General features: G+C 42.1%; 1 protein-coding gene across 1 annotated transcript in view; it reads left to right on the forward strand.

Annotated features, from left to right (window-relative positions):
• GRAMD2B (GRAM domain containing 2B) overlaps window positions 1–15,333 on the forward strand; it is a 112,730-nt gene that overhangs the window by 20,887 nt on the left and 76,510 nt on the right. The window lies entirely within an intron of this gene.

Consider the following 15,333-nt stretch of genomic DNA (forward strand, 5'->3'; position numbering starts at 1 on the left):
AAACAGATGATTTCTAGTAAAAATTCCTGCATGTTTGCCTAAGTGTCTACTGCATCTTCCACATTAACAGTTTGATTTAAATGTTACCTTCAGGAGGGGTGCCCAGGTGGTTGAATTGGTTGAGCATCCCACTTCAGCTCGGGTCATGATCTCTCGGTCCATGAGTTCAAGCCCCACATTGGGCTCTGTATGGACAGCTCAGAGCCTGGAGCCTGCTTCAGATTCTGTGTCTCCCTCTCTCTCTGCCCCTCCCCCACTCACACTCTGTCTCTCAAAAATGAATAAATGTTGTAAATATTTTTTTAAAAAAAGAGTTTCTTGGGGCGCCTGGGTGGCGCAGTCGGTTAAGCGTCCGACTTCAGCCAGGTCACGATCTCGCGGTCCGTGAGTTCGAGCCCCGCGTCAGGCTCTGGGCTGATGGCTCGGAGCCTGGGGCCTGTTTCCGATTCTGTGTCTCCCTCTCTCCCTGCCCCTCCCCCGTTCATGCTCTGTCTCTCTCTGTCCCCAAAATAAATAAACGTTGAAAAAAAAAATTTTTTTTAAATAAATAAATAAATAAAAATAAAAAAAGAGTTTCTTAAAAAATAAAATAAATGTTAGCTTCAGCAAATATTAAAGGTCATGAAAATCAGTAAATTCTTTTTTACACTGAATTGCACTTCTGGCCCTATGAAAAAATAGACAGTAAATTCTTAGTTAGCAGCAGCCTTTTGAAGCCTTCCAAGCTCTGCCTTAACCATTGGACAGCCACATGGGGAAATCAGTTTTCCAGGATCAGACTTGGTAGCCCCATGACTCGCTTGACGGACAGGGAGGACACACTCTTGGCAGAGATCAATCACCCAGGGAGGGGCCCTGCACCAAACAATCCACATTTAATCTTCACAAGGAGTCAAAAGGTCTTGAATCCAAGAAAGTCACCATAGGCACAAGACACAAGAGGTGAAGCATTAGCAAGTAAGCCTGTTTCCAAGATAGTAATAGCCTTCCATTTAACTTGTCTTCCACTGAGGCAAGGTTTTACTAAGACTAATGGAGAAGTTTTCTGTGAAGAGTTGAAAAAATTGCTTCCTCCAAAAAATTAAAAAGTTAAAGTTAATTTGATAGCAAATAGCAAAAGTAGACTTCAGAATGAATCACCATCCAATGCGTGTCAGGCCTTCCCTGAACCATGGTCAGGCTATGGAAAGGTAATGTTCTGCAGCACGCTCAGAGATCTGAGAGCACGAGTGAACACGCAGATCTACGTCGGCCGTGCAAGAACTGGGGATATCAGTCCGCAGAAGTAAACCTCAGAAGCCAGGTAGGGAGAGTAGGGCAAGAGGGTCAGCTCAGATACGTAAAGCTTTATCACGTTGTAGAGTCAATCTACATGGCCTGAAGGAGAAGAGATGACAGTCCAATCATTACAAAGATTTTTTTAATGTTTATTTAGTGTTGAGAGAGAGAGAGAGCATGAGCAGGGGAGGGGCAGACAGAGAGAGAGGGAATACACCATCCAAAGCAGCCTCCAGGCTCTGAGCTGTCAGCACAGAGCCTGACGTGGGGCTCGAACTCATGAACCTCGAGATCATGGCCTGAGCCGAAGTCAGACGCTTAACCAACTGAGCCACCCAGGCGCCCCAAGTCGAATCATTATAAAAGAGAAGGTGAACAACCAGAATTCCCAAGGATGAACTGGGCTGCTGTGAGTAGTAATGAGCTCCCCGTATCCAGAAGTATTCAAGTCTTTGATAGGTTCATTCAACATTCTGCATTCCTTTATCAAGGATTTACTCCAGAGGCTCCACACTGGCGACACACAGGTGACTGGAAAGGTTATGATTCCTGCTTTGATCCAACTTAGGGTCTGGTGAGGTGATCTGCTCAGAGGTAGACTCTGAGAGAATTGCTAGAGGGGACTCAAGCATACAACCAGATAGGACCTGTCAAGTTCTCCCTAATCTCAACAAACATTCCATGAAATAAAGCCCTAGGTTTTTCTACATTTGGAGAGCCCCAAATGTTTTTTTTTTCTTGCCAAGAATGAGCCAGCCAGATTACCAACTCTTAACTATGAAACTGCTTACAGCTACCTTAAAGAACATTTGGGAGATTGTTGGGATCAGGGTTTTAAACCCATGTCCCTACAGTGAGCTATTAGAATCATTCTTCTGCTCTTGGTTACATTTCCCTTTTCTTCTTTATGCTGATTGATTGATTGAGTTTGGCTGTTTATTTTTTGAGAGAGAGGCTGAATGGGTAAGGGGCAAAGAGAGGGGATCGGAAGCGGGCTTTGTGTTGATACGCTGAGCACAACGTGGGGCTCCAACTCACAGAGCGTGGGATCGTGACCTGAGCGGATCCCAGACACTCAACCAACGGAGCCACCCAGGCACCCCAGTTACAGTTCTTATAACTTAGAACTGTTATGAAAGTTCTTATAACTTAGAAAGTTATGAAGCATGCTTCATAACTTCATGGTTACAAGACACATTTCCTTGGGAATGACAGTGTTATATACTTAGGAAGGCAACACAAGTCTGGTATACATTGAGGAAACGTAGGAAAAGGATTCTTTTTAATGGCTCACATTTATTCTCAGAATTAATTCCTTAACACAAAGCTGATTCTCGTCTCTTAGTTATAATTAGTGAAGTTCATTTTCTAATCACTTGTAATATGCACATTTTAAGACAGGATGACTTTGCTTCAATCTCAATTTCACAACTATGATCTCAGGTGCGAATCACATGATGATATGGAAAAATTACCTCTTGTAGCTACAAGGCCCCTGTGAGTTTGCCTAGTTTGACCATGGGACACAGGTGAGAAGCTTTGGGAAAATTCCAGGAAGTTAGCCTCAGTGAACCTCCCAGTATGCCTTTAGGCAACAAAGAATTCATAAACATGTCTTGATGGAAAATAAACTGGCACTAACAAAAGCTCATTTCACTTCTCTTTTGAATCGTTTTTTTTTTTTAAGTTTATTTTTGAGAGAGAGAGACAAAGAGAGCGGGGGAGGGGCAGAGAGAGAGGGAGAGAGAGAGAACGTCAAGCAGGCTCTGGGCTGTCAGCGCAGAGCCTGATGTGGGACTTGAACCCACAAACCATGACATCCTGACCTGAGCTGAAACCAAGAGTCAGACACTTAACCAACTGAGCCACCCAGGCGCCCCTGAAGTGTTTTTTAAATACTAAAACTAATACAAAAAAATCTACTATGAAATTATTTGTTAATTAATGCTAGAATGCCAGAAGTTTAAAAGATAAGAAAAAGAACAATGTTAGGGACTGCCAAGTCATAAGGAGCAGGAGAGAACCTGCTACTCGGTTTCCAGAACAAGAGGGAATGCTTTCTAGAAACTTCTAGATATAGACCTGTTTTACCTAGTCCTTCAACAGAAAGGTTTACTATCGAATAGAACAATGGTACTTTCCATTAATGTACAGTTTTCTAACCATACTCTTGAGCAGATCTTATCTCTGCTGCTGGTTAAGCTCAGGCAATTAAATACTGAGATAACCCTTAGGACCCCCAGGCATACACAGGATCACAAATGTATAAATCATACAAGTAAGATACTAAGGACAATGGGGCTAACCGAACATTGGAAAATTTCCAGTTCGTTGTTAGGCTTTCAAATTCTAACAACACACACTGGTTGGCTTACATAGCTGAGGGTCACTTATCTCATGACAGTGCAACCAGCCAGAGAGATTATCAAAAGTGTAGGAGGGGGTCCCTGAATCAGGTTTCAGGTCCAACCCCGTCCCAGTATTGGTCCTCCCCTCCAGCATCCTCAACAACATCTTGCCTTTTCCTCTATCTTTAGGGCTCCTCCCAACATCCCCAATGGGGCTCCAAACCATCCATGTACCTTCCTTCCTAGCACTGACAGTGGAAAAAAGTCTTCTAAGTAGGACAGTTCTTTCACCCAACTCAGAGAGCCTGGCTTGATGAGCAAGTAGACCTACTGATAAGAAATGTACAGCTAATGAACCTACGAGTTGGCTAAACCAAGAAGCCCTGGTAAAAAAAAACACCTAGAAAGATATTCTCAGCCTTCTGGTCAAAGGAGGTGATTCTCCTCTAACTCTAGGTAGGATCCCTGCTGCTCAAGAACCTGCCCAGGGTTCTGAGACTAGGACAACCTTCATTGTTTTCTTTGTTGAGCCATTATTTCTTTGGGATTCCTGGTCCACAGTCTCCTACCAGTAAATCTGAGGTAGGAAGAGCTTTGAAAACCACACCACCTTCATCACTTAGCTAGCAGAACCTGAAATGCGGTGATGTGAGGCTGTAAGCTGCCTCTCCTTAGAGGACTTAGCAGGAATAGTCACATATTTAGCTGAAGAAATATTGTTTGATTGAATTACAAGCTGGGGATATTTTGTAACAGGCAGCATATGCGTCATATTACTTTGCTAAAATCCAAAAATATCTCTGTATTCAAAACATATCTGGCCCCACGGGTTTTGGATCAATGCCTGCGGATCTGTAGTAGCTTCAAAATTAATTCCAGAATTTTCCTTCACTATTTCCCTCCAGGGCCTGAATTAATTATACTGGATTTTGTGGCTAAAAGGTAAAGGTCACATATGGAAATTGGAAGTCTTCATAATTTAGTGGGGAATTTAATGGGAGGGGAGTACTTTTATAGAGCCAGGGGTTAGGGTAGAGTCTCCCCCAAAGACCTGGAGAAGACAATATTTACCCTGAGCAACGGGTTCCTCACCCCTCTGTATACCTTTGGCTAATATTCACCCAGGAAGGAGACTACAAAGAGGGAAATTTAGGGGCACCTGGGTGGCTCAGCTGGTTAAGCAACTTACTCTTAATTTCGGCTCAGGTCATGATCTCACAGTGTGTGAGTTCGAGCCCCACATCAGGCCCTGCGCTGACGGTGCAGAGACTGCTTGGGATCGTCTCTCTCTCTCTATGCCCGTCCCCTCCTTGCGCTCTCTCTGTTTCTCTCAAAATAAATGAATAAAAAGGGAAATCCATTCCCTGATTCAGTTGGGGAGCTCATCATAAGGTAAGAACTGCCTTCACTATACAAACAGGCTTTAAAATGAGGATTTGATTCACTAACCAAGCCAGAAAAGTTTGCTTCTGGAGTAGCAAAAACAAGAGAATTGACACTATGGGATCAGATCACTTTTATAAGCCAAGCTTGGAATCTACATTCCTTTTACATTACTTTTTATATGAGAAAATGTATTCTGCATACAAAATGCCATGTAGAGCACAACGCATTTCTAAGTCGGACACTAGCTATAAATATGTAATATTCTTCTAAGTGTCATTTTATTGTCCAAGAAATATGTATTGGGCACTTATAACAGGTACTCAGAATAGAAGGTTCAACAAGAGACAATGGACCAGACCTCACACTATTCAGACTTTAGGCAGAGAGACAATGGGGAGAAAGGAAAACACAGATTAAAGTAAACTCTTCTTACTGTAAAATCAAGTACTCAATAAAGTAACATTCTTCTACTTGTAATTCTATACACCAAAAGTCTCCTATGATGAGTTTCATCTTACTTAAAAGCAGCTTCATATTTTCTGATATACAGTTCAACACACTACAAGAGTCACACTGAGTAACATAAAAGTCTCCAATCCTTCACAAGTGTAAGAAACTCTCTTTCTTTTTTTTTAATGTTTATTTTTGAGGGGGAGGAGGGACAGTGAGAGGGAGAGACAGGGCTCTCCAAAGCAGGCTCCCCAATGACAGCAGAGAGCCCAATGTGGGGCTCAAACTGACCAGCCGTGAGATCATGACCTGAGCAAAAGTCAGGAGCTTAACCGACCCAGCCACCCAAGTGCCGCATAAGAAACTTTCTAAATACATATATGTATCCTCCAAGTTCTACTAGTAAGAAAGAGTTTATCTGGAAAAGAATCGCTTACAGAGTTCACAATAGAAAAAAAGCGTAATTTTCCCAAAATTTAGATGTTGAACACTATTTGAATCTCAAGACAATAGTGCGGAAGTTTGTCATTAAAAAAAAAAAAAGTTCTCAACTTTGCCAAAAAGGAGGTGGAGCGTTCGTGTCTGATCTGATAGCTGCCATCCACATTTTTAGAAAATGTGTCCCAATATTCTACATACCATCCTTTTGAAAACAACAGTCTAGTGCCATTGAAATGCCAAGATTAAATTTTCTAAGTGGAAACCAAAAAACAACTTCTACCTTCCCTGAAATCAGGAAATCCTAGAAAGTCCACAACACAACCCAAGGAAACAAAGCCTTGGATTCACACAAGTCCTTTTTCTAATGGCGGTTATTTGGTAGAGAGTGCATATAAAGGAAAGCAAGAAGACAAAAAGGGCTTACTTTTCCCCATGGCAGCTCGTAGCGCGGTTGAGGGTACCACCATCAGCAGAAACGGGAAGCTGTAGGCTGAAAGCACACAGAAGAATTACATGCTTGTTCCCTTAGGCCAGTTTGCATCAACCACATAATACCAAGGACCGAAAGTCAGTCCATGCTTGATGTTAATCCTCTAAAGGAACAAAAAAGAAATAACCAAGTCCTGAACTGAGTCTGGGGCATAACGCAACTACCCCTGTACTTTCAGATTTCTAAAAGGCATGAGAAATCCCGTGGTACAGAATGCCCGCCTGGAAATCAGTAATCAGGATCCTCAAGAATAAGGTCTGGGAGGTGTGGAGTACGTACTTGATGAAGTTATTAACTTGGGAAATTTGGACCATGGGGAAAATTTTGAAGGTCATTAACCAGGAAAGTGAAATCAGTCCAGGAGGCCTGTGTTCAGTGTCTAGAATTATGAAGCACTCATCTCGGCACTAAAAGGAGAATTACAAAGATGTGTAAGACATCACTTCCATCCCATTGAAGAGCTAAGCCTGTATACATATAACCAAAAATTGAGTATTGTGCACACAGTAACAACAGTTAATTATTTTTTTAACATTTACTTATTTTTTGAGAGACAGAGAGAGAGAGAGAGAGAGTAGGGGAGGATCAGAAAGAGAGAGGGAGACACAGAATCCGAAGGGGGCTCCAGGTTCTGAGCTGTCTGCATAGATTCTGATGCAGGGCTCGAACTCAAAAACTGTGAGATCATGAGCTGAGCCTAAGTCAGATGCTTAACCAATTGAGTCACCCAGGCGCCCCAGCAGCTAGTTAGTAATACTCACAAGATACATATTACATGCCACATGTCATTCTAAAGGGTTTTCCTGTTTTATTATATATCACAACCACCCCATGAGACAGGTACCATTATTATGCTATTTTACAGTGAGAAAACTTAAGCTCAGAGAATCTGAGTAACTTACGTAAGGTCACACAGCTCCTAAGTGGTAACCAGGGATGTAAACCCAGGCTCCAGATGCCACTTACCTCTCTGCTCACCACACAACATAAGATGCAAAGGGTTCTAATTCTGACTACAGTAAGTTATGGAGGCAGGATGAGGTGGGGAGGTAGGGAAAGGAGAAGAGGGAGCTTCCAGGAGGAAGTAGAAATTGAGAGGTATGTTGCCCAAATGGACACAATATAACCTCCAACAAAACAACTGGGTTCCCTAGATCTAGTTTCCTTATCTCTAAGCAAGACTGATGAGATTATCTCTCAAGTCCCTTTGGATATTTTCTTTTTCTTTTTTGTTTTTTTAATGTTTATTTATTTTTGAGAGAGAGACAGAGCATGTGCGAGCAAGGTAGGGGCAGAAAGGACAGACAGAATCCCAAGCAGGCTCCCCATTGTCAGTACAAAGCCCATTGCGGGGCTCAAACCCATGAACCATGAGATCATGAACTGAGCCATCCCCTCTTTTGACATGATCTTTTAAATCACTTCAGGGGCGCCTGGGTGGCGCAGTCGGTTAAGCATCCGACTTCAGCCAGGTCACAATCTCGCAGTCCGTGAGTTCGAGCCCCGCGTCAGGCTCTGGGCTGATGGCTCAGAGCCTGGAGCCTGTCTCCCATTCTGTGTCTCCCTCTCTCTCTGCCCCTCCCCCGTTCATGCTCTGTCTCTCTCTGTCCCAAAAATAAATAAACGTTGAAAAAAAAATTTTTTTTTTAAATAAAAAATAAAAAATAAAAAACAAATCACTTCAGAATTCCCCTCTTGTGACATCACCAAAGAGTACAAAAAGAAGGAGCTTTGGGACAAAACAATTGAATAATAGCTATGTGACACTCGGGGAGTTGTCTACCTTTTCGGAACCTTAGTTTCTTCATTGATACAATGAGATCATCTTTATAAGGTTGTTGTACAGGTTAAGTAACCTATGCACAGTGCCTGGCACTGGATTAATTTCAGTCTCTACTCCCCTTCTTTCTTCTTTAACTGCAAAAAATTCCAGTTCTTGAACCGAGCTAAACTTTAGATGAGTGACTGGCCACACATTAGGAGAATTTGGAGGAAGATTGAAAAATAGAAGGATATTTTCTATTCTTTTTTTTTTCAACGTTTTTTTTATTTATTTTTGGGACAGAGAGAGACAGAGCATGAACGGGGGAGGGGCAGAGAAAGAGGGAGACACAGAATCGGAAACAGGCTCCAGGCTCTGAGCCATCAGCCCAGAGCCCGACGCGGGGCTCGAACTCACGGACCGCGAGATCGCGACCTAGCTGAAGTCGGACGCTTAACCAACTGCGCCACCCAGGCGCCCCTAGAAGGATATTTTCTAAAATATCTCAGAGATTTTGGGGCATCTGGTGGCTGGGTCAGTTGAGCATCTGACTCTTGATTTTGGATCAGGTCATGATCCCAGCATCATGGGATTGAGCCCCACACTGGGCTCTACACTGAGCATGGAGTCTGCTTAGGATTCTCTCTCTCTCCCCCTGTGCTGGTCTTCCCGCTCATGTGCTGTCTCTCTCCAAAATTAAAAAAAAAAAAAACAACTTTTTCCTTCTCTTGATCTTTTTTTTTTAATCTTTATTTATCTTTGAGAGAGAGACAGACAGACTGAGCACAAGTGGGGGAGGAACAAAGACAGAGGGAGACACAGAATCCGAAGCAGGCTCCAGGCTCTGAGCCCCACACGGGGCTTGAACTCACAGACCACAAGATCGTGACCTGAGCCAAAGTCAGACTCTTAATTGAGTGAGCCACCCAGGCGCCCCTTGATCTCTTTCATTATACAACTCAACTACCTTAATGAACAGTCACATGATAAACTGGAAATCAAGAGGTGAATGCACATACTATTTATAAGCCATGATTTATATGGCCTAGGAAGCTTTCAATATTCCATAAGTTACGGAAAAGTGCACAGTTAGAAGAATCAAAGTCTTTGTAATGTTACATACTGAAGTGGACTAGTTTGTTTGAAAGTTTTCAAAGTTTCAAACTGGCATAGTTTGAAGTTTTATTATCAAAGATTAAGTAAAGATAGAGATCATGAAGCATATCTGTAGAAGGGAAATGACAAATATATTGAAATCCAGGAGAAAACAAGATTATGTAAGTAGATGTTTGGTTTCTTCTTGACTAACTCAGAATACATTTTTTTTTTTTAACCAGCACTAGCTCAGGAGATTTGAGGCTTTTCTTTCCTTCTTACTTCTTTTTAATTAAGGTTTAACTTAACATATATTAAAGTGACCAATCTTAACTGTACATTCAGTTAATTTTCATATATGCATACACCTATGTAATCATCACCCAGATCAATATAGAGAACATTTCAAGAATCCCTGAAAGTTTCCTATCCCCTTTTCAGTCCACACCCAAAAGGTAACCTCTCTCCACACTTTTAAATACAAAAATAGGCAATGATCAGTGAAAAAGTAAAGGAGTCCTAAACATAATTTTGTTATGTTTCCTAGGGTGTGCTAGTTTTTCATTACAAACACTACTCATGGGCAGTTAGTAACCAACAGATACCCAAGGTGCTAAGGAATTAGCCCACTGGGTGATAAACTGAAACCCAGAGCCTGGAACGTTCTTACCCTACAAGAGTCCCATGACCCATTTCTTTTTTCTAGAGCAAAATGCTTAAAGAAAGAACTGCGAGAATTAAACCAGACTGTCAGCAAACCTAATGTCAATATAAAAGACTCATAAGTGACTCAATGAGGGCTCAGCAAAAATTGTGCCTTGGGGTTAGCAAAGTCAAGATAGGTAATAACAATGAGTCAGACCCCAACTCTTGCTTGGATCATGAAGCAGTCAACTGTGCATAGAGATGCCTCTGATTTGACACCAATGGAGCACGAACTTTGAGTTGTTTCCCAACTGTCATAGTTTGACATTCTTGCATACATTTCTTTTTTGCAACACATTTGTTCTGATAACTTTCAGGTCTTTTAGTAAAAGTTGGGAATACTATGAGTGACACAGGGGGTCTACTGGGCAGCAAGGCAATAAGGTGGACAAGTTTGGTTCGTGCCTAATCTCCACACCTGAGCTAATGCCATATTTTAGTTTAGTCAAACTATAGATTGTCTGTTAATAACTTTTCCAAACATGGATATCTTTTGAGAATAAAAGGGGACTGTCTCATAAATACGCCATAGTAGTGGAACTGAATCAGGACTCTCAAGGCAACCAGACTCTATAATCATCCTCTGTCAGACTTCATATTGATTACCTCCTAATTCCAATGACTCCTTTATCATTAAACTAAAGCTTTTAGAGTGGCAAAGACATTTGAGAGAGGAAAAAACCCAGGACATGTCAGAAATTACAGATGAGGCCTAGCAGGCTAAATATATCGATGTCACTGATGTAAGGATGGAGACTTAGCTTGTGATATAAGGAAATCAGGTAGAAGAGGACTGAGGACTCAGAGGGGAATAGATGATACATCTTCTATAGTTAGTAATGCCTTCTAGCAGGTGACACAATGATTTAAGGGGCTGATGATCTAAGGGAGGGCAGGACATTCAATTTGTTAAAATGTTATTCTCATCAATAGCAACCTGATAATGACAATCAACAGTTTACTGTACTAATCCCTTTATATACATTAGCTTTTTAAATTCCCCCATGATCCTGTAACATAGATACTACTGCTATTCCCATTTTTTTCCCCACAGATGAGGAAACTGAGGCTTAGAGGAGGTAACTCACTAGTCAAAGGTAGTCAAATGCATATTAGGACTCTTAGATCAGTTTGAATCTCAATCATTCTGTATTTTACCTCACTTCATCCCCACCCCTCCCCTGGCTGAGACTCTTTTGCCACAGGACAATTCCCTCATGTAACTCCAGTAAGGGGAGTTATTTACCAAAGGACAGAGACAGAGGGGCAGAAAAGCAAATACCCTAGGACTGCATGAGCAGTTCAGCTGAGAAGCCAGGAATCAAGACCATTCCCACCAGCTCTCACCTCCTGTTTCTTTGTAGTGTCTACTACTAATTTATACATTTTCTCAAAATCTGGAGACTGGGGATTCTATAGGACTAAGCATTTCCAGTGTCTGAATCTCCCCCTAATGTGTGTTTTACTAAAGCGATTATTATATGTTTTTTAATAAAAAGGAAAGATGAACTTTTAATTTTATTTCTTTTTTTAAAGTTTATTTATTTTATTCTGAGAGAGAGAGACAAAATGTGAGCAGAGGAGGGGCAGAGAGAGCAGGAGAGAGAAAATCCCCAGAAGGCTAGGTGCTGTCACCTTGAACTCACCAACTGTGTGATTATGACCCTAGCCAAAATCCAGAGTCGGATGCTTACCCAAGTGAACCACCCAGATGCCCCTAATTTTATTTTTGACTACTACTAAAAGTAGAAATTAAATTCTGATTCTAGTCATCCTGTGATCATAACACACAGGGAAACATTCTGTTGTGATCTGGTATGCTTTTAGAGGTAGAAGCCAATACAAAGAAGCACAGGGCCCCAAAGGAAGGAGGCGAATGCACTTACTTTCCCAAGAGAATAGACTGTAATAATTACTCTCGCCTCAGGAAATTTATTGAAAACTGTCATTTTGCAATTGGTACTTCCAACATTTCTGGGTAATGGGGCGGCTGGGTGGCTCAGTCGGTGGAGCGTCCGACTTCGGTTCAGGTCATGATCTCATAGTCCATGAGTTCAAGCTCCGCGTCGGGCTCTATTCCGATAGCTCAGAGCCTGGAGCCTGTTTCAGATTCTGTGTCTCCCTCTCTCTCTGACCCTCCCCCGTTCATGCTCTGTCTCTCTCTGTCTCAAAAATAAATAAACGTTAAAAAAAAATTTTTTTTTTAAGTTTTCCCCCCTTCATTCTTTTAATTTCTATAAGACGGAAAGGGATACAGCTGTAATCACGAAGTCTAGAGCCCCTTCCTTGAGGCCAGCATTCTGTTACTTCAATGCTGTATTCCATTAATAGATGCACATTCCAGCACAAAGCACAGTACCTGGACCAGACCCCAGTTCTCCTGACTTCCAGCCTAGAGTCTTTCCAACAAGTTGTGCACATGTGGAGGGGGGGGTGGGGCCACGTGGAGAGTGGGAGTGACATGTGTGTGGCCCAAAACAGAAGAATGTGAAGCATCCCATGGCCATCACCTGCCCCTTCCCACCATCTGACATCCAAGGGTCTGGTCCTGATATATAAACGTGATAGGTTTTGACTGAGGTTCTGTGTATGTATATATTGTAAATAACCATTTACTGAACTCTTTTCCAGTGGACTGTGACCTCACTCAGAGCACATAGGTGCTTATTTATTTTTAAATCTCTATCACGCAGAATATAGCTTGGCACATGAAAGGCACCAAAAAAAAAAAAAACACACACACAAAAAAACAAAAAACAAAGAAAGAAAGAAAATACTGGTTAGAATAAAGGAAGGAAGGAAAGAAGGAAGGCCAGACTGCAAAATTTGCCTCAAATGATGGGTCTATTTATAAAACTGAAACTGAGGCACCTGGGTGTCTCAGTCGGTTGACTGTCGGACTTTAGCCTGGGTCATGATCTCACAGCTTGTGCTTTCGAGCCCCATCGGGCTCTGTGCTGACAGCTCAGAGCCTGGAACCTGCTTTAGATTCTGTGTCTCCCTCTCTGTCCCTCCCCCATTCACACTCTCTGTCTCTCTCTGAAGATAAATAAATAAATAAGACATTAAAAAATAAAATAAGATATAAAACGGAAACAAAAGTAAAAGCAAAATAAATCTGTGGCTACTTGAGGGAAACAAAAAAAACTTTCTTGTTTGTCTGAAGGGTTTTCTCCATTCGCTCCTCCCCTGTTCCTCCTGTGCTATCGTTTTTGTTAAGTAATTCTTAGAAAGGAATACCATCAGAAAACCAATTGGAAGAAAGGATAACAAAATGCTAACAGGAATCGTTGAAAAGGAGTAACATGAAAGCAGGTAAAAAGGAATGAAAATCCAAAGAAATAAAAAGTGTGCAACTGGTGATATAAAGAAAAAAATTTAACAACAGTAACTCCTTTGAATAATTCAGTATTAACTGCTTCAAAACAGTGTCCTAATTGCACTATGCAGACTGATTCCTCAGAACATTTCACAGGGAGCAAAACAGCACATGTGAAACCCAGGCACAAGGAAAGAGCACAGCCAGTGCTTATAAGGAGGGCATGATCATCAGTTCCCAGAACAAGGAAAGGAAGTTGCTGTATGAATGTTTCCCTAAGAAAAACTGAGAGATTCCCTAACTTACAATCGTTGCCTGTGGATTATAAACAGTGATTCTTGGACTTAATTCGGAGCCAGACCATCTGGGAGTCATGGGACCTCTCTGACCCATTTGAAATATGTGCCGTCCTAGCATAAGCCAAAGGTTTTCTTTTTTAAGTTGGAGGTGCGGGGTGGGAGGATTTGATTTAAATTTTTCACGAACTCTCTTTTTCCCCGGCAAATTACACACACACACACACACACACACACACACACACACACACACACACATACACATGACAAATGTGGGGCACCTGGTTGTCTCAGTAAGTGGAATATGTGACTCTTCATCCCAGGATTGTGAGTTTGAGACACATGTTGGATGTAGAGATCCCTTTTAAAAATTAAAAATTCTTGGGGCGCCTGGGGTGGCTCAGTTGGTTAAGCGTCTGACTTTGGCTCAGGTCATGATCTCACGGTCCGTGAGTTCGAGCCCCGCTTCGGGCTCTGTGCTGACAGCTCAGAGCCTGGAGCCTGTTTTGGATTCTATGTCTCCCTCTCTCTCTCTGCCCCTCCCCCCGTTCATGCTCTGTCTCTCTCTGTCTCAAAAATAAATAAACCTTAAAAAAAAAATTGAAATTCTTGAAAAGGTCAGGGGTGCCTGGGTAGCTCAGGTGGTCGAGCATTCAACTCTTGGTTTTGGCTCACGTCATGATTTCATGATTTCGTGAGTTTGAGCCCTGCGTCAGGCTCTGTGCTGACAGCGTGGAGCCTGCTTGGGATTCTCTCTCTCCCACTCTCCCTCTACTCCTACCCCATTCACATTCTCTGTCAAAATAAATAAATAAACTTAAAAAAAAGGTCCAATGCCAGTACTCAACATTAGAACATCTCAGGTCATCTGGAGTTCCAAAAGATTATGGCTGAGAACCACTGGTTAGAAACAACCACCCAATGATTCCTTCATTCATTCAACACATATTTATTAAGCCCCTAACATTAACCAGGTACTGTGGATAGAATGGCAAACACAAGCCCCTTTTGGGGGGGGGGGGTGGAGATTCCAATCTTATGGGAGGGGACAGATAAGAAACAAATGGACAGAGAAGATAATATCTCTATGAGACCATATCCCACCAACCTTCTCTTCCCTCCTTATACACCAGGCACAGTAGAGAACAGTGGCCTTTTTTGCTGTCCCTAGACTATGGCCAAGGTCAGACCTGCCTCGACACCTTTAGCCATGTTCTCCCCCATGGCTGCCCAGATTTGCACTCAGACTTCACATGGCTTCTTCCTTCCCCTCTTTCAAGTCTGACACGTCACGCCTTAAAGAGGCTTCCCTGATCTTCCTGTGTAAAATAGCCCTCCCTCGTTCTCCGTTGTTTTCTGTTTTTGTTGTTTGTATCTCTCATCTGTTGAAATTGTGTTCTTTATGTGCTTATTCTCATTTTCAATTGTCCCACTAGAATGCAAGACCCAACACACCATGGATATTTCCTGTTTTGTTCACTTGTATACCTCACGCATGTACAAAAGTGCTGTTAGAAATGCTCATTTATGGGAAGCCTGGGTGGCTCAGTCAGTTAAGCATCAGATTCTTGGTTTCTGCTCAAGACATTATCTCACAGTTCATTCAATGGAGTCCAGTGCTGGGCTCTGCGATGGCAGCATGGAGCCAGCTTGGGATTCTCTCTCTCATCCTCTGCCCCTCTCCCCTTCTTGTGCTCTCTCAAAATAAGTAAACATAAAGAAAGAAAGAAAGAAAGAAAGAAAGAAAGAAAGAAAGAAAGAAA

Source organism: Herpailurus yagouaroundi, unplaced genomic scaffold, assembly GCF_014898765.1.
Source record: "Herpailurus yagouaroundi ecotype Mexico unplaced genomic scaffold, PumYag 192, whole genome shotgun sequence".
In the NCBI taxonomy this organism is placed as follows: Eukaryota; Metazoa; Chordata; class Mammalia; order Carnivora; family Felidae; genus Herpailurus; species Herpailurus yagouaroundi.